Source organism: Nothobranchius furzeri, chromosome 12 (assembly GCF_043380555.1).
Source record: "Nothobranchius furzeri strain GRZ-AD chromosome 12, NfurGRZ-RIMD1, whole genome shotgun sequence".
NCBI lineage: Eukaryota > Metazoa > Chordata > Actinopteri > Cyprinodontiformes > Nothobranchiidae > Nothobranchius > Nothobranchius furzeri.
This window is the reverse complement of record NC_091752.1, coordinates 54,381,998-54,404,857: the sequence shown is the minus strand read 5'-3', so window position 1 is coordinate 54,404,857 and position 22,860 is coordinate 54,381,998. Positions and strand designations below refer to the sequence as shown.

The 22,860-nt window shown below is 42.2% G+C and overlaps 1 protein-coding gene and 1 pseudogene across 2 annotated transcripts in view; both read left to right on the top strand.

The window, feature by feature from the left end:
* The window catches only part of pitpnc1a (phosphatidylinositol transfer protein cytoplasmic 1a), a 97,690-nt gene that overhangs the window by 14,356 nt on the left and 60,474 nt on the right, over positions 1-22,860 (top strand). The window lies entirely within an intron of this gene.
* On the top strand, positions 10,463-14,456 carry LOC139062032 (uncharacterized; annotated as a pseudogene).

The following is a 22,860-nucleotide window of genomic DNA, read 5'->3' as shown; positions in this document are numbered from 1 at the left end:
TCTTGGTATCAAAATGTGTCTTTAAAATTCATGGACATCTTAGGTGAAATCCCTGGCATAAAACAAGAGGATTTAGAAAATAGCATATTTAGCCCATTGACTTGCATTCATTTCTTCGTTCTTCTGGGGATCCATGGTCAGGAAGTCGATGGGCGTGACTTAGGCTCCCTATAGTGCACAGCTGAAGACCCAGGAACCGCTGATTCACACCGATATGTCCCACTCAGCCACACCACTACCTTCAAAGAATCTCGGTTAGAGGATTGTCTTGCTAACTTGCATGCATGCACAAACACACACACACACACACACACACACACACACACACACACACACACACACACACACACACACACAATCTGTCCCCGTCACCCATTAAACTAGCTACCTCAGCTAGCAGTTAACCATTTTGTTGTACTCACAGCACTTTCTCTCCATTGGGTGGTTTTAACATTATAATGGTGCTGGTTTGAAGAAGTAACGCTTCTGAAAACCCAGTTTATTATCAAACTTTCGTTGAAATCATGGTCACATTCTGGCTCGGTTTTTGAGAGCTCCTGAAGACAAAATCAAACCATTACTAATAGGAAAGCACATTGAAATGTCTGTGTGTAATAAATGTGCTATATAAATAAAACTGCCTTGCCATTTGTGCTGATTTTTTTTGGAAGATTGGACAGGGGCCCTTTTGCTCTTGCAGACAAAAAATATTTTTGGGTTCTAGGCATTATGTAAAGTGAAGGCCAGATAAGAAAAAATAGCACTTCTTCACAGCTGTGGAGATTAAACTCCCTGCTAGCTACATGGAGAGAGTGGGTGTTAGTGTTTACAGTCCAGAGGAGGAGGGATCCAGACAACCCAGATGGGATGCAGCAGAGACAGGAAAATGCTTGTGTGAAGCCAAAAATTCCTTTGGGTGTTTGTCCTGGGGAAATAACAAAAAACCTGGTCAAAAGCTCCAAAAAATTCATTTTGCATGATTAAGGACCTTCAATATGAGCACAAAAATTCTTATAATGTTGAGGTTTTATTGCCCTCAAGTATCTTTGAAACCTGCACACACTTGACTTATGACATCACTGATCAGTTTACAGAAACCAGTGTTCATTCACCTTTCTAAAGCCATATCACATGACCTCCATTCATGTCTTCAGCCCATCTGCCCTTCCTGTGCATGTCACTTCCTGTTAACTTCCTGTCTAAACAAGGAGCAACAGCTGAGAATAGAAGCCACACTGACACTCTGACTGCATCAGTGGAGTTATGGGAAAGGTGGAGGACAGCAGCTGGATGCACCACACTAATGTGATCACAGTATCCTAAGATGATTTGTGTGCTGGTGATTGATTCTGTGCTTAATGTGAGCCTCTGTATGATAATGTCATTATTCAATGGACAAACAACCTGCTTATTGCTAAAATTAAACAAAGAGAATGATTCACAAATGTTTTTGTCATTCTTTAGCGTAGATTGTCTTTTGGAATTAAATTTGAAAAGAAAATTATTTAACAATATAACAATTTGACACATCTGTTTCATCTTCATTTGTGTTGATTAGACAAAAAAATATACAAAACAGACAGCGAGTGAAATCCTGGTGTGTGTTTTCTCATGTTGTTTGGCTCCTATGTTTGTGCTTGGTCAGATCTATGTCACACTGTCACTTAACGTGAAGGGACTCTCCTATCGCGACTCATTGCTGTTATAAGTTTAGCGTCCAGGAAAAAGCAGAGAACATCTCAGCTAGTAGAAGCTAACCGTTAGCAATAGCAATTGTACCATTCGGCAGATCACCTCCAGGCTTGTGTTATTTGTGGAGAAGAAACATCGAAGTTGCAGAGCAAATGGAATAACTGGTAGGATCACGCTGTTAGCTAATTAATTCCCTTTCTCAAATCAAAGCAAGCAATTTGACCAATTCAGTCAATGAGCGACATAATTATCGTTTGATCTTCAGAAAAGCTTTCAAAGAGTAACTAGGTGACGCTTACTCAGCACTCCACTGGCAAAAACCCAATCATCTCCCAACAACCTGCTAATTAGCATAACACAGTAAATGGCACTCTCCTCATCTCCACGGTAACAGAAGGGTCTGTGGATAGCTCCACATCAAAGAGATGCTCCTAAGCTAAATAAAGCTGTCTGGTTGACTGTTGAAGCTGAACAGCAGATTCCAGATGTTTCACGTGTTGACCATGACACACACTCTAACACACACAAAATGTATTCCTAATCTGCATATTTGGGCATCTCTTTAGATGTTCACTCCAGAAGAGCAGATACAAGTGTCCGGTTGCCATGGAGACATCACGAGGTGAAGAGAAATCTCTGATGGTGAAGTGGCTTTCAGTGTCTATCAAGTGAGGACACATCGGTCAAGGTTGTATGTGTGGGTAGGAGTGGAACCGAGACCAAGGGGAAATAAAAGGAGCACATTATTACATGTTTGATGTCCCAGGGTTTAAATGCTAGCTAGCTGTGTATTAATGTGTTACGAAAGTCCTGGAAATCTGGTGAACAGCTGTTGAAACTGGGGCAGCTGGAGAAAGTTCTGGATTAGCAGCAGAACCTCGTCAAAAACACCAGATGTTCTGAGTGCGTGTTAGTGTGTGGGCCATCACTGTGTCATGCTGGAATGAGCGTGTGTGCTGATGTTATGTAATTTAAGCTTCTCAGTAAACCAGAGAAGCACAGGAATACGATTTTAGCCCTAATATTTAGTAAATATGTCAAATATCTTATATGTAATATCTCACATAGGCATATCATATAACTATGTAGCCTGTACTGTGTGTGTGTGTGTGTGTGTGTGTGTGTGTGTGTGTGTGTGTGTGTGTGTGTGTGTGTGTGTGTGTGTGTGTGTACACAAATATAAATATATATATGTGTGTATATATACAGTGGGGCAAAAAAGTATTTAGTCAGCCACCGATTGTGCAAGTTCTCCCACTTAAAATGATGACAGAGGTCAGTAATTTTCATCATAGGTACACTTCAACTGTGAGAGACAGAATGTGAAAAAAATCCATGAATTCACATGGCAGGATTTTTAAAGAATTTATTTGTAAATCAGGGTGGAAAATAAGTATTTGGTCCCTTCAAACAAGGAAAATCTCTGACTCTCACAGACCTGTAACGTCTTCTTTAAGAAGCTTTTCTGTCCTCCACTCGTTACCTGTATTAATGGCACCTGTTTGAACTCATTATCTGTATAAAAGACACCTGTCCACAGCCTCAAACAGTCAGACTCCAAACTCCACTATGACCAAGACCAAAGAGCTTTCGAAGGACACCAGGAAAAGAATTGTAGACCTGCACCAGACTGGGAAGAGTGAATCTACAATAGGCAAGCAGCTTGGTGTGAAAAAATCAATTATCAGAAAATGGAAGACATACAAGACCACTGATAATCTCCCTCGATCTGGGGCTCCACGCAATATCTCATCCCGTGGGGTCAAAACGATCATGAGAACGGTGAGCAAGAATCCCAGAACCACACGGGGGGGACCTGGTGAATGACCTGCAGAGAGCTGGGACCACAGAAACAAAGGTCACCATCAGTAACACACTACAACGGCAGGGAATCAAATCCTGCAGTGCCAGACGTGTTCCGCTGCTGAAGCCAGTGCATGTCCAGGCCCATCTGAAGTTTGCCAGAGAGCACATGGATGATACAGCAGAGGATTGGGAGAATGTCATGTGGTCAGATGAAACCAAAGTAGAACTTTTTGGTATAAACTCAACTCGTCGTGTTTGGAGGAAGAAGAATACCGAGTTGCATCCCAAGAACACCATACCTACTGTGAAGCATGGAGGTGGGAACATCATGCTTTTGGGCTGTTTTTCTGCTAAGGGGACAGGACGACTGATCCGTGTTAAGGACAGAATGAATGGGGCCATGTATCGTGAGATTCTGAGCCAAAACCTCCTTCCATCAGTGAGAGCTTTGAAGATGAAACGTGGCTGGGTCTTCCAACACGACAATGATCCCAAACACACCGCCCGGGCAACAAAGGAGTGGCTCCGTAAGAAGCATTTGAAAGTCCTGGAGTGGCCTAGCCAGTCGCCAGACCTCAACCCCATAGAAAATCTGTGGAGGGAGTTGAAAGTCCGTGTTGCTCGGCGACAGCCCCAAAACATCACTGCTCTCGAGAAGATCTGCATGGAGGAATGGGCCAAACTACCAGCTACTGTGTGTGCAAACCTGGTAAAGACCTATAGTAATCGTTTGACCTCTGTTATTGCCAACAAAGGTTATATTACAAAGTATTGAGTTGAATTTTTGTTATTGACCAAATACTTATTTTCCACCCTGATTTACAGATAAATTCTTTAAAAATCCTGCCATGTGAATTCATGGATTTTTTTTCACATTCTGTCTCTCACAGTTGAAGTGTACCTATGATGTAAATTACTGACCTCTGTCATCATTTTAAGTGGGAGAACTTGCACAATCGGTGGCGGACTAAATACTTTTTTGCCCCACTGTACACAGTATATATATGTGTGTGTGTGTATATATATATATATATATATATATATATATATATATATATATATATATATATATATATATATATATATATATATATATATATATATATATATCACACACACACTAGGGTGACCAGATAATTTATAATATATAATTTATTTTGTCCATCATCTTTAGCTGTTAAATGATTGTCCTTGCTTGATCTGACTCCTGAACTATTGTGGTGATGACTGCAGACGTCTGAAGGAGTCATGTTCACCTCTCGTTTTGTCTTCTTTTATACCCAAAAATGAGACTTGATCTGTTTTAGCTGTTTAAAAAGACCTGCATAATACTAAACTGATCAGAACAACTATTAGACACACTGACCTTGATTCTCAATCGGTGTGCTGAGCTCATCCACAAACATCACGAGCTCTGTTCTCGGCTCACCCGACTGTGTGTGCGTGTGTGTGATGTAAACCTGTCCTGCAGCTGTTGTGACATTATCCTTCAGTACATACAGTATTTGTATCCATGTCTCCTTTATGTGTCTTTCTACTCTCTAGCTGCATAAATTGAAGCAGATGTCTCCATTTTTTGTGTAGAAGTTCACTTTTCTAACAACCTCAATTCAAAGTTGAACTTCTGTCACAGGAAAAATAGAAAAATTATAAATGAGTTTTACAGAAAAGTCTAAGTCCAAATTTCCTTCTCAGTGGCCTAATGGTAGGGTGTTCACTCTGGGAGATTAGGGTTCAAATCCCGGGGTTGGTCATACCACAGACTTGAACAATGGGACTAGGGTGACAAGATCCTAACTTGCCAAATGTGGGACAATGTGAAGTTCCAATGTAATGAGAAAAAAAAAAAAAACAAGCAAAACGTATATTCTGCCTTTTAGCCCTAACATCACTGTTATATATACATAAAATTATTATTCTTATTATCATCATATATTTCTTGTATATATTTTATTTGAATTCAACATGAAGAAGCATACAGCAAAATCTTTATTATTTCACAGTTCCTCTCAAGTTACCACAACATGACTCAGGCTCTTTGGGCCTTCTGTAGTGGCTCTGATCATTTTAATAATATAGATAGGCCCACAAAAAAAAAAAAAAAAAAAAATGCAGGTTTAAGCAGCTCTTTAGAGTTTTCGTTGAATGTTTTCCACAACAGAATGACAATAAAAGTACCAGAAATAGTTTTTAGATCTATTTGTGTTTGTTCTGATTAGTTTTCCACTAAAATCAGCATCTCATAGAAAAAAATATCCACACTTTTTTGCTATTTTTTTTAAGACAGTGAACTCTATTTTTAATGTCAATGAGCCCCTTGCGGTTGAGTACACCACTGAGTCATTTAACAATTTTTTGGACCTCTTTGTGGACAAGGTAAGGGTGACAAGGGCCTCTATTCCACCACTTAAGCATGCCCCCTCTGCAGATCTCTGTGTTCAAAAGGCACTGGAGGGTTTCCAACCATTAACTCTTGCAGAGCTTGAGGATCTGGTCATGAGACTTAAGCCAACAGGGGGCGGTAACTGATGTTCTCCCGGCAAGGCTACTGACAGAAGTTATTTCTGTAGTGGGTGATCACGTACTGCAAATTGTAAATAGCAGCTTGATATCCGGGGAAGTCCCTACTCCCCTAAAGCAGGTGGTGGTACGACCTCTGCTTAAGAAATCAGGATTGGACCCAAAAATCTTGTCCAATTACAGACCTGTATCGACACTCCCTTTCATCTCAAAGATCATAGAGAGGGCTGTGCTTATCCAACTGATGTCTTTTCTACAGGAATGGGAAATTGGAGAAGTGTTTCAATTTGGGTTTAAACCCTTTCATAGCACTGAATTTGCACTGCTTAATGTCCTTGATGGCATTTTACTGGCTAATGATTCCGGTGATGCTGTGGTTCTGGTGCTCTTGGATTTGACATCAGCCTTTGACACCGTTGAACATAGCATCCTAATAAACCGGCTGGAGCGGTCTGTGGGCATTACGGGCCAGGCACTTAAGTGGATATGATCTTATTTGACTGGGAGGAGTTTTTGTGTGAGGTTGAGGGACTGTTCCTCTGATCTGGCTGAGCTGCCTTGGGGAGTCCCCCAGGGATCGATTTTGGCCCCACTACTTTTCTCCTTATATCTCCTACCCCTGGGTGAACTATTCCGGAAACATGACGTGTCATTCCATCTACATGCTGACGATTTCCAGGTCATTTTTCCAATTAGGCGTGGTGGTTTATGCACCATTCAACCTCTGCTGGACTGCCTGGAGGACATCAAGCTATGGTTGACTCAGAACTTCTTGTGTTTCAACGAACACAAGACTGAAGTAATTCTGTTTTTGCCACCAAAGACCCTAGGAGGTGCCCAAGGGCTTGATTTTTCCACTCTGGCACCGCATCAGAAGGCGGTGGTCACTAACTTAGGGGTAAAACTGGACGCAGAGCTCAGATTTGATGCTCAAGTGAACAGAATCGTGAGATCTTGCTTTTTTCATCTACGCCGCATAGTGAAAATTAAGCCTTTTCTGTCACACAGTCATTTGGAAACTATAATCCATGCCTTTGTTACCTGAGGCTGGATTATTGCAACTCGCTATATGCGGGGCCTAGGCAAGCTCCAATAGCACTCCTCCAGGCGGTTCAGAACTCGGCTGCTCGGTTGTTAACATCTACCAGGAGGTCTGAACATATTACTCCAGTCCTACGTGCCTTGCATTGGCTCCCTGTCTTTTATCGCATCAAGTTTAAGGTCATCCTGTTTGTGTTTAAGGCGTTAAACTCAGGGGCACCTAAATATCTGTCTGAAATCATTCACCAACATGTCCCAGTGCATTCCCTTAGGTCAGCTGACCAGAGACTTCTAAGTGTGCCCATACAGCCTGAAGTCTCGTGGTAGTCGTGCCTTTTCAGTAGTGGTGTGCATCTCTACCTGCCTCACGATTCGATCCGATTCCGATTATCTGCCTAACGATTCGATTTGAGTCTGAAATGCATCACGATTCTTCACACAAAAATTTTCATTACTTAATAAAAGCAGTAGAATAGTTTTCAATTTCTTTTTGATTTAGAAATCTCTGAAAAACAGAACATTCATCTATTCACTATAGTGAGCAATAATTTTTAAAGTGTGCTGCCTATAATTACTTAAATAATATAAGAAATAATGTTTTCGGTAGAGCAGCTTTAAGATTGAATATTACTGAACTTAAAAATAGTAAACAAATACTGTGTTAAGTGATTCTTTCACATCCAGGATCCCAAAACTGAAATTAGCCCAGACATCCGATTTAAATGTAACGGGTACATCTTTGATTACTGGTAATGTAGGCCCTGTATCCCTGTCTACCTTTTCTGTTTTAAATTGGAGCTAGGGCAACGCAGCATGTCATTGCAACTCTGCCCCCAGAAGTAATTATAAAACCTCAAAACTTTATTGTCCTGCATAGACATAGACCAGGGGTCGGCAACCTGTTCCCATCAAAGAGCCATTATTACCCGTTTCCCACAGTAAAGAAAACAGCACAGCAGCTGCGGCGTTGTGGGCGGGGCCTACCCTCAGACAGCAGAGCGCTACTGTGTTGGCTCACAACAGGTGACAGCAGCCAGTACCGGTCGCTCGTGTACGTCAAAGCTATCTTTCATAAGACGATAATCAATAAAACGATTTATATAAAGTAAATCCAGAAGTTGTAGCCCGTCTCGTCCTACAATATTTAGATATTTTTCACCCTGTTGGTGGTTTTACTGAGCAGGTGCCACTTCTGTCATACATTTCTTTTTAAAACATGTTTAGACTGTTCAGAACACAAATCCAGGCTCTGTCACGTTTGATTGTTGTAATTAAACTTTGTAGGTGGGGAAGGTCAGAAAAGGATCCGATCATTTTGTTTTCCCCTCATTTACAGTGACGGAGACAACGGCGCAGTGCACCTGGCTCTGGTGTTAATCAAGTTAAATTTTATCTATTTGCAACAATTTTCACAAGAAAACAGAACAGTTAAAAGCAGGGCTTGTGTTGTGTTGACCGGATAGTTCCCGTATTTAACCGTTTATTTTGACGGAGAAAGAATAGAAAGAACTACCCCGACGCATGCAGATGAACTGACACTTTATTCGTTTCGCGCAGACGTAGCTAAATCACTTAAGAAATTATTCCCATCTGAGCTTGACACTGAGCTCAGCGCAGCTCGCTGTCAGCGCGTACGTACGGCGCACAGCAAGCTGAAGTTGTGGAGAGGGGCTTGGAGCACGTCGCAGAACCAAAGCGCTTGCAGGAAGATTCCTCCGACTGAAGCGAGACTTGTCACTTAGAAAATGTTCCCTGATTATGAAACTTTGGCTGAATAGCGCTTGTTCCTGTCTCCAATGTGGCAACACATCCAGGAGCTGAGGAGCATCCCAGAATCTCACATCCTCGTCAGCTCAGAATGCGCCTTTATGATTACGCACAAGCATGACCCGTCAACCCAGTCTCACAGTAAGACCGGGTTGGAGCTGTTCAGGTTTACGCAGACAATCTTTACATTTAGAATTGGCATACAGATGTAAAATTAATGCAGTAAAATATAAAGTATTTTATTTAAATATCCATTAATTATTTTATAAGCACAGAGAGCCGCATCAGATGGATGGAAGAGCCGCATGCGGCTCCAGAGCCGCGGTTGCCGACCCCCGACATAAACATAGGGAGAGAATCTCATTATGTCACGTTGCTGCATCGATGCGGAATCGTGCACGGCTGAATCGCGATGCATCTTAGAATCGATTTTTCCCACCTCTACTTTTCAGTACTTGGACCAAGTCTCTGGAATGAGTTGCCAGCTGATGTAAAGCAGGCCAAATCATTGGAAACCTTGAAAACCAGACTAAAAACACATCTGTTCTGGCTGGCGTTTGGACATTGAACTTGGGGGAAGTAGGGCGGATATGGATTGCGAACTTGCACTCAGGATTTCGTATTGTATTTTACTTGGATTTCTTATTGTTTTTCTAATGGATTTCTTATTGTATTTTAAATGGTTATATGTCTGTCCTATTGTGGTGCTTTTTATTGGTGTACAGCGCTTTGTTTGTCCATTTTGGCCATGTGAAAGCGCTTTATAAATAAAGTTGATTTGATTTGATTTGGTGGCTTTGTAACACATGACCATAAAAATTGGGTCTAAAATAAATGGGAGTATGTCTAAGTCTCAGGGCGACGCCATATTAGATGCCATGTTTCCTTCTACGGGAGCCCATGAGGACAAAGTGCATTTATTGATTTGTAACAAATGGTTACAAAGTTTTTGCCATTCTTAAATATGTTGTTTTGCACTTTTACCTCTTCACTTGTTGCCAGTAATGAAAGAGAGTCTGATCTGCTTGTTATTTTGCTGAAGTTTGCACCCTCCAGGGCTTTTTGACCCTGATGGGCATCCATTGCAAAGGTCTTACTCCAACAAAAAAAATACTGCTTACATGCAACTACTTAGATATCTACTGCCCCCTATTGCCAGGAAAAATACACACTGTCACTTTTGACAGTTGAAGTGTACCTATGATGAAAATTACAGAATCTTGATTTTTTTTTAAGTGAGACAACTTGCACAGTCAGTGGCTGCCAAATACTTTTTTGCTTCACTGAACATCCTAGAAAGGCAGAGAGCATCACTCATCTTCAGTCATATGTCACACAACCCCCCATAACCTAAAATCAGTCTGGTTTAAATGTTGTAGACAAATTGGGGAAAGGTTGTAGAGCATCGTGGCTCAACAGTCTATCTGCTTCATTTCAAATTACAAACAAAAGTGTGGAATTAGTACAAATGGTTCAACTACTGGTTTCGTTTGTCCAACTTCCTGCTTTTTGTTTGACGTGACATTTAGAAAAGAGGAAGGTTTATGTGACAATAGCCCTTTTTACAAGGCACACCATGCCGGCAAATCAGTGTAATATTACCGCAATGGCATGTCTATAAACGCGCCATGCCGGGATGGCATTGCGCAAATTTTGCGGCATTCGTTCTGCCTCGCTTGGTAGTAATATTGCGGTAATGGTCTGTCATATGCACCCTGGCGCAACAGAGGCAGTTGTCATGATGACGTGGGGAGTTATAGCTGAGTTCCAGCTGGCAAATTTATTGAAAATGAAAGTAAACACAGGCAATAAGGTTTGCTTTTTGAACAAAATCAGCTGAGATGGCAAACTGGAGCGCCGCAGCGGTCCATGAGCCTCTCTGTTAGAGCTGAAGCTCAGATCACCAGAGACTGCACAGGGACTGATGGGGACAGACACCTTTAGGAGCTGCTTGTTAAAAAAAACTTAACGACCACAGCTTCAATTGCAATAAAAGGCAAGTTATGCCCAAGATAAACGGAAGTCTGCGGCAGCGCAGGGACCGCCCCCTTACCCCCTTTATGCCTCCATCACCTAATCTTTTATAAAATTGCCACGACTGCGCCACATTACCACCACGGTCTGATCTTATAAACAACCTTTATCCTTACCAGGGAGCCGCGGCAAATCCCGTTTTGCAAACGCTATGGTCCTGTAAAAACTGCTATAGAGATCTGTGAAGCCCGTGTGAGAAAAAGACTCACAACAGGACAGTGAAGGACATCGTGAACGATATGTACCACATCATTATCCTTCCTGTTTCAGGAGCACTGTGCATCTCTGCAGAAAGTGAGTATGACTGTTACTGTTGTAGCATCATGAATGTCCTGTTTATGACCTAAAGGTCATGATCTGCTGTGTCTGCTCGAGCAGAGACATAAAGTCTCTGACAGCCTAATCTACATAAGATAGGGGCCAAGGTCTTTCATGCACTCTGCTCATCTGAACTGCTTCACCTTTGTTACCAAGCGAAGACGAAGATCTATTCTGATAAATACATAATCAGTTACTTTGTCAATTACCAATAATAATATGAGCCCAATGTTCAATCAATCTGTGAAATGACAATGTTATTACTTGATATTATAATCCTGTGATCAGTAGTATTTTACAAGTTATTATAATCTTGGACATTTGCACTAGACACTAAGGGTACATAATGTTAAAAGTCACACAACACATTTCCTTTTGTCTCACCCAATCAGAACCTTCGTTTCTTGGGCTGGGCATGGTTATCTGTGGTGTTTGTATAAACCCTCTTTAGGCATGTCAAATTCCGATTCGCCAGTAAACCAAAATATGACAATTATAAAAACTATTCCACGCTACCTTTTTGTTAGTTCAAAGCGTTCTAGAGAAGTCTCGGACACGCCATCCGGACTTCCTCTTCTTCCATAAAGAACCTCAGGCAAGCTGGATAAAATCTGTTGCAAGTTACACCTGACTGCAACGGTTCCTTCAGAATAAAAACTGAACCTCACGACCCCTTCAGGGTCTCGGAGATACCAGTGATAACATCGTGACCTGGATGCATTCCAAGACCAGTTTAGTCGGCACCGCTGCTTTTCTACCGGCTTCGGTACCAAAGAGGGTCCACGAGGACCTCGGCATTCTGGATCTGATCGGAGGCTTTCCCTGGGTACGTAGACTGACAGATGGCGTTTCATGTGTGTTATAAATCTCCTACTAAAGTTTAGAGCGAAACAATCACTCCCACTCAGAACTAACTGCTTTTCTGGATCCGCTGGTTCTGAATAAAATTCCACACACACACGATCATCATTCATCACGTCTCACTCCACCTTACTTCATCAGTACACAGAGTGTTAAAGTTAGTCTTGTTAAATTGTGTAGAAATAAATTTCTTAACTATTTTAAACCTGACTCTCTCTCTTTCCTTGGAGTTAACACGAAGTGTCGCTTAATCCCTGCAATAAAAAGTTCCGATCTTCTGGTTAAAATAGTCAAAAATCCATCAGATTGATATTTCATATTTCTGTGGAATCACACATTTTATGGTCATGAAGTAAGATGTAAACGACTCATTCTTTACACTGTGTAGATGCCGCATGTAATTGCCTATATGCAATTTACTGGAAGTGTGTTAACATTTCCCGATCATTGTCCATAAAAAAAACTGAATAAGGATTTATTGTCGCTAAAGTTTATTTGTCCCCAGTAGGTCACAAACTTTCTTGCATCTATGGATGCTTTGAGTCGAGTGAGACTCATCTCTATCTGACACTGGATGATGACAAACTCCGCTATGCTGACTTTAAAAAGGGGCTTCTTTTTTGGGAAAGCATAGTTCCTACTGTATTTGTGAGTACAGAGATTTACAGACAGATGTGTAGAAAAGATGTACATAGATGGAAGCCAGATACATCCGTTACAAAGACTAAAGGTATGAAGAACTTTACTATTAAAGGGACTTTACGGAGTTTTGAATTTTCATGCTCGCGATTGCCCCCTCAGGCCAAAAGCATAATGGTAGCTTCAATAGTAGGCTCGTGCACGAGGCGCATGCTGTACGTGCACACTCCTTAACGAAAATAACAGCTGAGACAGTCCCGTGTGTGTGTGTGTGTGTGTGTGTGTGTGTGTGTGTGTGTGTGTGTGTGTGTGTGTGTGTGTGTGTGTGTGTGTGTGTGTGTGTGTGGCCCGGAGGACAGAGGACAGGAGAATGTGCAGCTAATTAATTAAATAATTTGGGTCTGTACCTTTCTCTTCAGCACAGCCGACAAAGGTTTAAGATGGGTCAGTCCTCCTGCATGATCAGATCATTCCCTTCCCTTGCTTGAAAAATTGTTCCAAAATGGAAGTTGAACCCACATCTTTTTTATCTGTGAATTCAATGCCATTCGGCGAGTCTCAAATAAAAATGTGGGCATCTTACTGTAAAAAAAATACCGTTAATGTAAAAAAGAAACTCTAAATAAACGATGTTCACATCCAGAATCAAACCCGGGTCTTCCTCATGAGAATCCGACATCGTACTAGGTGAGCTATAGCACCAGTGACATCTTTTGTTTCTGTAATATTTACATCCTTGATGACAGCTGAAACAACGTTCAAAGAACGGTTCGGAGCGAAAATGGCTATTTTGTTGCTAATTTGCAGGAAATATCTAGAAGAAAGTAGCTAAGGGTCCTCAGAAATGTAGCTAGGTTCATCACTAGGCGTTAGGAACAGCGACAAAGTTGCTGAGTTGGCACTACCTCACTCCCTGCTGCTAAAGCTACGGATAGCAAATGCTACGGGCTATGCCTGAGCGTGAACGCGCATGAAGCAGCCTGCTCGACCCGAGCAACTCTCTTTTTCTGTGATTTTACAGAAAAACAGGCAATCACAGTAAAAATGCCAGGGCTCATTCTACAGGACCAGGGCATTGCAGGAGGATGTATGAAGAGGAAACTTATTATTTCTATACATGTTTTGGCTGTCAAACTTCCATAATGTCCCTTTAATATTTAACAAGGTTTCTTAAGGACGTTTAAACAAATCTTCCGCTTTAATGATCAGAACCACCAGATGTTATCATCTATCCCAGAAATGAGGTGGTTACTGATGAAGAGAACACCCTCATCTGCTTCATCAACAACTTCTTCCCCCCAAAGATCAGAATCAAGTGAACAAAGAACGATGAAGAAGTGAAAACAGATTACCCTTTTATCAAAACTGTATCAGGTTCTGACAGGTCGTTTCACATTTTCTCCTCCCTGAACTTTGTTCCAAAAGATGGAGACATCTACAGCTGCACAGTGGAACATGAAGCCCTGGAGGAACCAAAGAGCGGGTTTTGGGGTGAGGACCACAAAAATGAGCTCAGAATCAATGAAAAACTAAGAATGTTTCAACATCTACTCTCTCCATCATAATATGTTGAATCAAACAAGAAGAACAGCGGTCCAGCAGTCTTCTGTGGAAGACACTCTCATATCCAGTTTATCTCATGAATAATCTTTCTGCAAGGGCATTCACAAGGACTGGATGTCTCAATTGATGGGTGATAACTGGTCTTTAATTCAAATTAAAAGCAGGTGCTCAGAAGATGCACCTGTCAAACACACACACACACACACACACACACACACACACACACACACACACACACACACACACCAAACTTTGGCACAGAAATTGTAGTTCTGATGAAAAAAACTGATCGTTCAGGTTGTGGAGACTGGAGTTGGAAATGTTGTGACTGTTTTCTCTGCAGGGAAAAAACTAGAACAATTAATATTTAAATTGTTTTCAATTATGGTGTACAACTGTTAACGCTACATCTCACACACCCTCACTCTGTCTTCAAGTGCAAACATCTCAAGCAGTTCCTTCCCCTGACCATGAAGAGTAAATATGAACTCTATGGCCTAAAAGTAAAACAGTATTTGCTGCTCTTTCTTCTCAGTTGCTGGAGCTCATTTGGACTCCTTCTTCCAATCTCAGCAGGGTTGACAGACGTGCACTTAGCTTCTCCATGTATAATAAACAAGATGGTTTTCCCTCCAACTGATTTAAAATTCCAAAATACTTCTGACTGAAACAGGCAGGACAAAAGGTTTACATAAGATGGAGGAAGGTTTTATGAAATAGCTGAATAAATGTGCAAAAGAACATCAGCAGGTTCATCCTAAAGCTGAGAATAAATCAGCATAATAGAAGCATATTGACTGGTTTTCTTTTGTATTTGATTGTTCCTGATTCAGAGATTGTTGCTCATGAACATAAAGTCAGGCTTCACCTGTGGGCTCATATTCTTCTGCTCCTTCTTTTTGATTCATTGATTCAAAGTCTGCTCCTTTTTCCATTCACTTTCATTGCATTTTTAACTTGATTTGTATGGAACTAGGATTGGGACAATATTTCATGTGTAAAATTATGTAATGTAGTGAGATTGGGGGGGTTAAATTATGGTCAATAAGATGTGATGATTCTACGTAAATATAGAATATCAACCTGATTGCTCTTTGAATGTTTAACCAGAAGAATTTAGGATTCTTTGCTTATTTGAGGGACCATAAACACACTTCGTATTAATTCAGACAGAGTCAAGTATATAATTAAAATTAGCTTTATTTTCTAGACTAATTATGGCATGTTGGCATACGGCATATCCAGCTCGACATGACAAGTTATGAATAACATTATGTGATAGATGTGTGTGTGTTGTGTGATGGGTGTGTGGTGATGTGTGATCAGAACCTTTGTATCTGGAATACTGTGAGTCCTGGGTGTAAATAATTTGGTCTGCTATAAACTAGAGAGTTAATAATTTATAGAACGGCATCAGACGCGATCTTGTTGTGTCTGTGTACCCTCATGGGGACCCCGTGGTAGATCCGGAATGTCAGGAAGTCTGTGTGGACCCCAAGGCACCGAAGTCCGTAGAAAAAAGCGCAGCACCACTAGACCGGTCTCGAGTTGTCTCCAGGTCACAACGGCTTGAAGGTTGGTTGCATCTAAGAATGGACTCTTAAGGAGTCGAAGCTGTGTCAGCTTTGCAACGTGCAAACAGGTTTTGACGGCTTGTCAAAAGCATTGATGGTTCAAAGAGTTTTCCCCCGGATTGGCCCCTCCGAAGTTCTGCTCAAAAACCGACTCAACTCGGGAAGTGATCTGAGTTTTATTAATTCTTATGTTATGATTTTCTGGCAAATCACAACGTGCCACGTTAAGGAGGATTTACCAAACAAACCTCAGAAACACTCCTTCAGATAGAAGATGCTCTGATTTTGTGGATAAGAAAATCTCTATGTGTCATGACATTTAACTGTAGACTTGTGTCATGGAGATATGCACGTGTGTGTGTGTGTGAGCTTGTCAAGTAGACTGATTATAACACTTAAACCTTATCAATTTAGGCACAGATTAATCAAAACATTTCATTTAACTATTATTGTCCATACTTATGATTATTTACACATTTCATTTCATCATTCAGTATTTATTATTATAAAAGTTATAAAAATAAATCCGGCAGTCTTAGTCAGAGGAGAGCTTTGCTTGGGAACAGAGGCTGACAATCTTGTCCTCCTGAAATGTCAACATGCACGACAGTATTCTCTGGCTTGTAGAAGATAGGATTTAAAATCCATTTAGAGAATGGAACTATATCTGTAGATGACCAGTCGCATGTAGGTCAATATGTAGGTGAAAACTGACCCTTTCTGGACATTACACATGTAACTTGTACAAAGCTGTGTAACCTGTAACACGTTTTGTAACTGTAGCTTTCGTTTTGTAGTATGTAATTTTCATTTTGTGACACGTAAGTTTCATTTTGTAACACGTAACATTTGGTACGTAACATGAAACTTTCATTTTGTAACTTGCAATAAACAATCAATGTACAAGTTTCAAATCACAACTGTCAAAACACACATCTCAGTCTACAGTTACAAAACTCAAGTCTGCAAGTACAACACATTTTGTCCCAATTCTAGCTTCCTTCCCAAAGAACCAATGACTGGCTTTGTCTGACCAGTGAATCATGAGTCTTGGATTCCTGTCCAAGACAATTCCTGTTGGAAGCAAGCTAGACTTGGGACCAAATGAGTTTTTTAACTGTACACTGAGATTTGTGTTTTGAAAGGTGGGATTTGAAACTTGTACATAGATATTTTTTCTGCGAGTTACTAAATAAAAGTTTCATGTTACGTACCAAAAGTTACATGTTAGAAAAAGAGAATTACATGCTACAAAACAAATTTACCTGTTACAAAACAAAAGTCATGTGTTACAAAACGTGAATTACATGTTACAAAACTAAAGTCATAGTTACAAAACATGTAAAGGTTACAATACTTGGTACAAGTTAAATGTAATATTGTCCCAATCCTAGCTCAATAGATCTGAAGCCCAATAAATAAATTCACAACTGATCTCATTTTTTATGCCTTCATGTGCCCTAACACAACTAAGCTTAGCTCTGGAGCATTCACTTACAAAGGCTGTTGTTTTGGGGACTTTTCCAGGTTTAGATAATGTGACTTCTGAGTCTTATAGAACTGTGATTCCGTTTTGCTCCTGCAGAGCGCAGCTGACTGCGTCTCCACACCCACACCATTCTCTGTGCCCTCTATCAAAGGAAATAGTTTCCTTTGTTTAAATAGTTACATATTTGTGAGCTCTGACAACAAAACTGCCAACTTGAATATGCAATGAATGTGTAAAAATGTGGGCTGCACATTTGTGTTCAGGGATTTATGCTCACACACCATTCATGTTTTTTATTTTGCTTCTTCCCAGGTGAACTCCGGCTGAGTTTCTTGGTTTACAGCACATGCTGATGCTTTAAATCTCCCCATCAAGCATCTCCATGTGTACATAATCAGTTATTCTACTAGCTGTATGAACCAATGAATTAAAATAATGCAGCTTGATCCTTCTATCTATCCAACCATCCATTTTCCTCCATGTATCTTGGGCTGGATCATGGAGGCAGTAGTGGAGGTCCAGACTTCCCTCTCCCAATAGAATAGAATAGAACAGGATAGAATAGAGCAGAACAGAACAGAATAGATTAGAATACAATAGAATAGAATAGATTTTATTGATCCACAGTGGGGATCCCCACCATCCTCCTTTCCCACATCTCCTCAACTGAATCCAGTGGACAGTCCAGAACCGAGCTAGCTTTTGGCGCTTACACATTACACGCTTACAATCAGCACGATTGGGGTTTAGTGGGGCTGGATGGCGTGAGTCTGGTCTCGAACAGGTGGTGTAGTGTTCACATATAAATCCGAGGGACTTCTCAGGGATGCAGAAATCCCAGAGTCTATGGGCGGAGTTTAATACGCGCGGGAAAGTCTGAGGTGTCCTCCATAATAAGGTAAACAAAGGTGGGTATGAGCTGTGTTGCTTTTGGAGACTCTTAACCACATTATTTTATTAATTTGCTGTGCTTGTCCTCATAATCTTGTGCCACACACACACACTCACACTCACACACACACACACAGAGCTCACTCTCTTCTCCCGTTCCCACTGAGCAGCAGCTCCGTACTACAGAGATGTTTACTCAACAGCATCCAGCATGAAAATGAATCGGAACACCCCCACCCCCCGCTGGCTCATTCTTCTCATTGATCAGAAATGGTAGGCATAATTTCAGCCGGTCAACCTGTCCATAGTGTCACCTCGGTTCCAGTCTGACTGCTGAGGAGAAGGTCTGAAAAAAAGAGTTGCCTCAGAACTGAAAACGCAAATCTGACCTGTGTGTGAAACCAAATTCCGGTCCCGGAAGGGACCGAATCTGACGCTGATGTGTAAGCACCATTTGTGAACTAGCTTGTTCAGTCTCTTCCTGTCTTGGTCAGAGCTGCCTGCACCCAAACAGATCACAGCAGAGTGGATTACAGAGCCAACCACAAAGTGATGAAAGGATTTTAGCAGCTGGGAATTAACTCCGAAGGACCTCAGTCTCCTCAGGAGGTGGAGGCAGGTTTGGCCCTTCTTATACAGAGCATCTGTGTTGTTAGACCAGTTCAGTTTACTGTTGAGGTGAACACCCAGGTACTTAAAGGTATTCACCACCTCAATGTCTGCTCCCTGGATGTTCAGTGAGTGAGGGAGAGTTTTTGTTTAATGGGCACATGCACCGGGTTGCACCATCTCTCATTAATAAACACAGGCAGATCCCCACCATTGTGCTTACCGCTCCATTTTGCACTCCTGTCAGCCTATGTGAGTTTTAACCCTTCCAGGGAAGCCTTAGTCAGCTATGAGCTCATTCATCCGTTTCCGTACAAAACATCAGGCTACACTGTCTGTAGTCCCACTGTGGCCTGGTCAGTGCTGTGAGCTCATCAATCTTACTGGGCAGATCACGGAGGGTAAAAATGGTTTACATCTCTGTTTTCTCTCCTGGATATAACAACCCACTCTGTACCCTCTACGTCCATCCATCCATTTTCTTCCGCTTATCCGGAGTCAGGTCACAGGGGCAGCAGCCAAAGCCGAGAGGCCCAGACTTTCCTCTCCCCAGCCACTTGGGCCAGCTCTTCCGGGTGAATCCCAAGGCGTTCCCTGGCCAGGTGAGAGACATAGTCCCTCCAACGTGTCCTGGGTCTACCTTTGGGCCTTCTCCCCTGTTTGAACGTGCCCAGAAAACCTCACCAGGGAGGTATCCAGGAGGCATCCTAATCAGATGCCCGAGCCACCTCAACTGGCTCCTCTCCATGTGGAGAAGCAGCGGATCTACTCTGAGCCCCTCCCAGATGACCAAGCTATTCACCCTGTGGGAAAAACACATTTTGGTCGCTTGTATCCACGATCTCCTTCTTTCGGTCATCACTCCGCCTGAATTTGAGTTTCAACAATCCGACAGACCCTCCTCTCCAGAATCCCTGAAGAGACCTTACCAGGAAGGCTCAGGAGTGTGATCCCCCTGTAGTTGGAAGTCACCCTGCGGTCACCTCTACATTTCCTCATTATTTCTGTGGGCAGAATCAGCTCTGCTGTGGAGAAGAGTGCCCGTGTGTGCAGCACCAACAGCAGATCCCTGGTGTAAACAATAGGTGCGTGGATGGAGCTGGAGGGATTTCCCAGTACATTCCCAACATGTTCAAAAACGGTAAAATAATAAACACAAATGACACAAAATTAATCCTGTGGATCGTGTGGTTGAGGGAAAATATGCCCACAATAAGGGTGTAGCGTGTTGGATGCTGCTACATATTAAATGATCAATAAGATGTGATTTTCTATATACATATGAATTATCAATCTGATTGGTCTGTTCAGGGAAACACACACTTCATATTATTTCAGACAGAGTCAAGAAAATAGTTTATCCATCCATCCATTTTCTTCCGCTTATCTGGAGTCGGGTCGCGGGGGCAGTAGCCTAAATCGAGAGGCCCACACTTCCCACTCCCCAGCCACTTTATTACGTACCGACTTTATCTTTTTTGTTGGACATTTTGCAATTGCTCTTTTTTTTGTAGTAGTAGTTTCATGAAAACCCATGTTGTTTCATTCCTTGCTCTGCTGTTCTGTAACTTTCCCTCTCCCCCTTGGCAAAAGACAACAAACACATGACTGAGTTAATTTGCTGGGATAACTATTATTAATAAAATACTCATAAAATAAAATACTGTATTGTCATGATGACAATACAGCAGCATTTCAGAAGAAAGGGTGCACCAAGTCAAGCATGTTCTGATGTTGTGTCAAATGTTTGAGACAACGTGTTAAAGTAAATAGGCTGATGTCTCTATACGACTCACTACAGCAGAGGTGATGGACAGTAATGGTTCTGTCAGACGTGGCTCAAAGGAACGAGAGGCAAAAGCAGCCGAGGGGAATGAAGGGACAACTTTGAAGAGAAAATCTGGATAAACTACAGTAGTGTGCACCAAGGAGAGGAGAAATTGGAATGGGGTACAAGAAGAGGAAGACAAAATACAACTTTTTGTCAATCAAGTTGCGCTATGCAACAACCATGTTGCTGTTTCCAGAACATCGTTCATCAATACTTCCCTCCTGCTCTTTTCTTTATCTAGAACCATTTCTCTTCCACTCTGCTTACTCCTTTCCTCTCCACTTCATGTGCAGTATAACACATCACTCCTGGCTGCTCGGTGTTCCGCCAGGCAGGGAGTAAAGATGATGCATACTGGAGAGATCTCCAGTGAGAGATCATTGCGTTATATAATCTAGACTTCACTGACCTCAGATGCTGCAGAGACCCAGGATTGGAGGACGGGGAAGACAGAATCTGTAGAGCAGCAAAGGGGTTTTATACCACCTGCAGCATTCAGCATTAATATGTAAAAGACCAGCACTCCTCTTGGATACTGCTTATGTATTCTGCTCCTGATGTACTCAAGGCAAGTAGCCTAAGAGAACCCCCTCTGAGGGTTGTGTGAGATCCGCTGGTCCTTTCTGCTTCATCCTTGACTTTGAACTTTATTTTTAAGAGGATTGGAGAACATTAGACACATTAATAATATATATGTGTCATTGTGCCCCAGGGCAGCTGTGGCTACATCGTAGCTCATTACCATCAGTGTGTGAATGTGTTTGTGAATGATACACTGTAGTGTAAAGCGCTTTGGAGTCCTTAGTCTGAGAAGCGCTAAACAAGTGTGGGTCATTTATCATTTATAACTATGGGTGATGCGCGGCACTGTTTGCTTTTGATTTGCACAATGAATGATTGTTATTTTTTATAATTATCAGGTAAAAGGTGGTCTATGTGAATATAGAGGTCTAAATTGCCATTGATGTTCATCGGAGTTTCCGCGAAGCTTTGAAACATCCACAATTTCCTTGCATGAGCTGCAGGATCCCACTCTTGTAATGTAAATGTTTAAAGAAGAAGAAGAAGAAAATATCATTTCTATAGCAAGATAAAAAAAATCACGAGGCGCTTCACAAAAGCAAAAAATGTAAAAATATAAAAAAGCATTTAGAAAATGTTTAAAAATTTATTTAAAATGAGCAAAAATTCTCACGAACAGAACTAGGAAGACCCGTAGACTCTGGGACTGGGGGAGACGGGAACTCTGGAGACAGGACCTCTGGAGACAGGGACGTAGACTCTGGGAATTCTGGAGACGGGACCTCTGGAGACAGGGACGTAGACTCTGGGAATTCTGGAGATGGGAACTCTGGAGACAGGGATGTAGATTCTGGGACTGGGGGAGATGGGAACTCTGGAGACAGGAACTCTTTAACAGGCTGGACTGGAGACGGGAACTCTGAAGACAGGAACTCTTTAACAGGCTGGACCGGAACCTCGTGGAAGGGCTGAGCAGGATGCGATAAGTCCTCTGGGACCACCGCCAGAGCAGGATGCGGTGCGACCTCCGGGACCACCGCCGATGCAGGATGCGGTGCGACCTCCGGGACCACCGCCAAAGAAGGATGCGATGCGTCCTCCGGGACCACCGCCGAAGCAGGAAGCGGCGCATTGGAGGGTTCTGGGGAAGATGACCACCTCTCACAGCAGGTCAGACCCTCTGCAGTGACATCCTTAAGTGCGGACCCACATACACTCCGGCCATAAAGGTAGTAATTACCAAGAGCTGGAACTGCTATCAATTCTGGATGGGTGGAGAAGATGGCATTCAACCTTTCAGCCACCCGCAGATGTAAGTGGGGGCAGGTTGGCTTGGCAAAGACCTCCCACATAGCTTCCTCGACCATCTGCATCATCTTCTGAACAATCTCCTCTGTTGGGACCGGTCCAGAAGCAGAACATGAGGTGTTGTCTGAGGAACCCGCCAATACCAGCACGGGAGAAGGATCAACCCTCTTAGCAGCTCCAGAAAACCTCTGGGACCGCTGCCATCGTGAGCTGACAGGAGGGGTTTGAGGCTGGAGCGGCGTGATGATAGGAGGGGTCCGACACTGTTGCGTGGTCATGAACCCGCTGCACAAGACTGTTGCAGCAAGCCTGGAAGGAGGGGAGGATCCTCTGCGTGGCAGTGGCCTGATGGCTAAACGTGTTCCCCAAAACGATGACTCTTGTTCCCTTTCTAG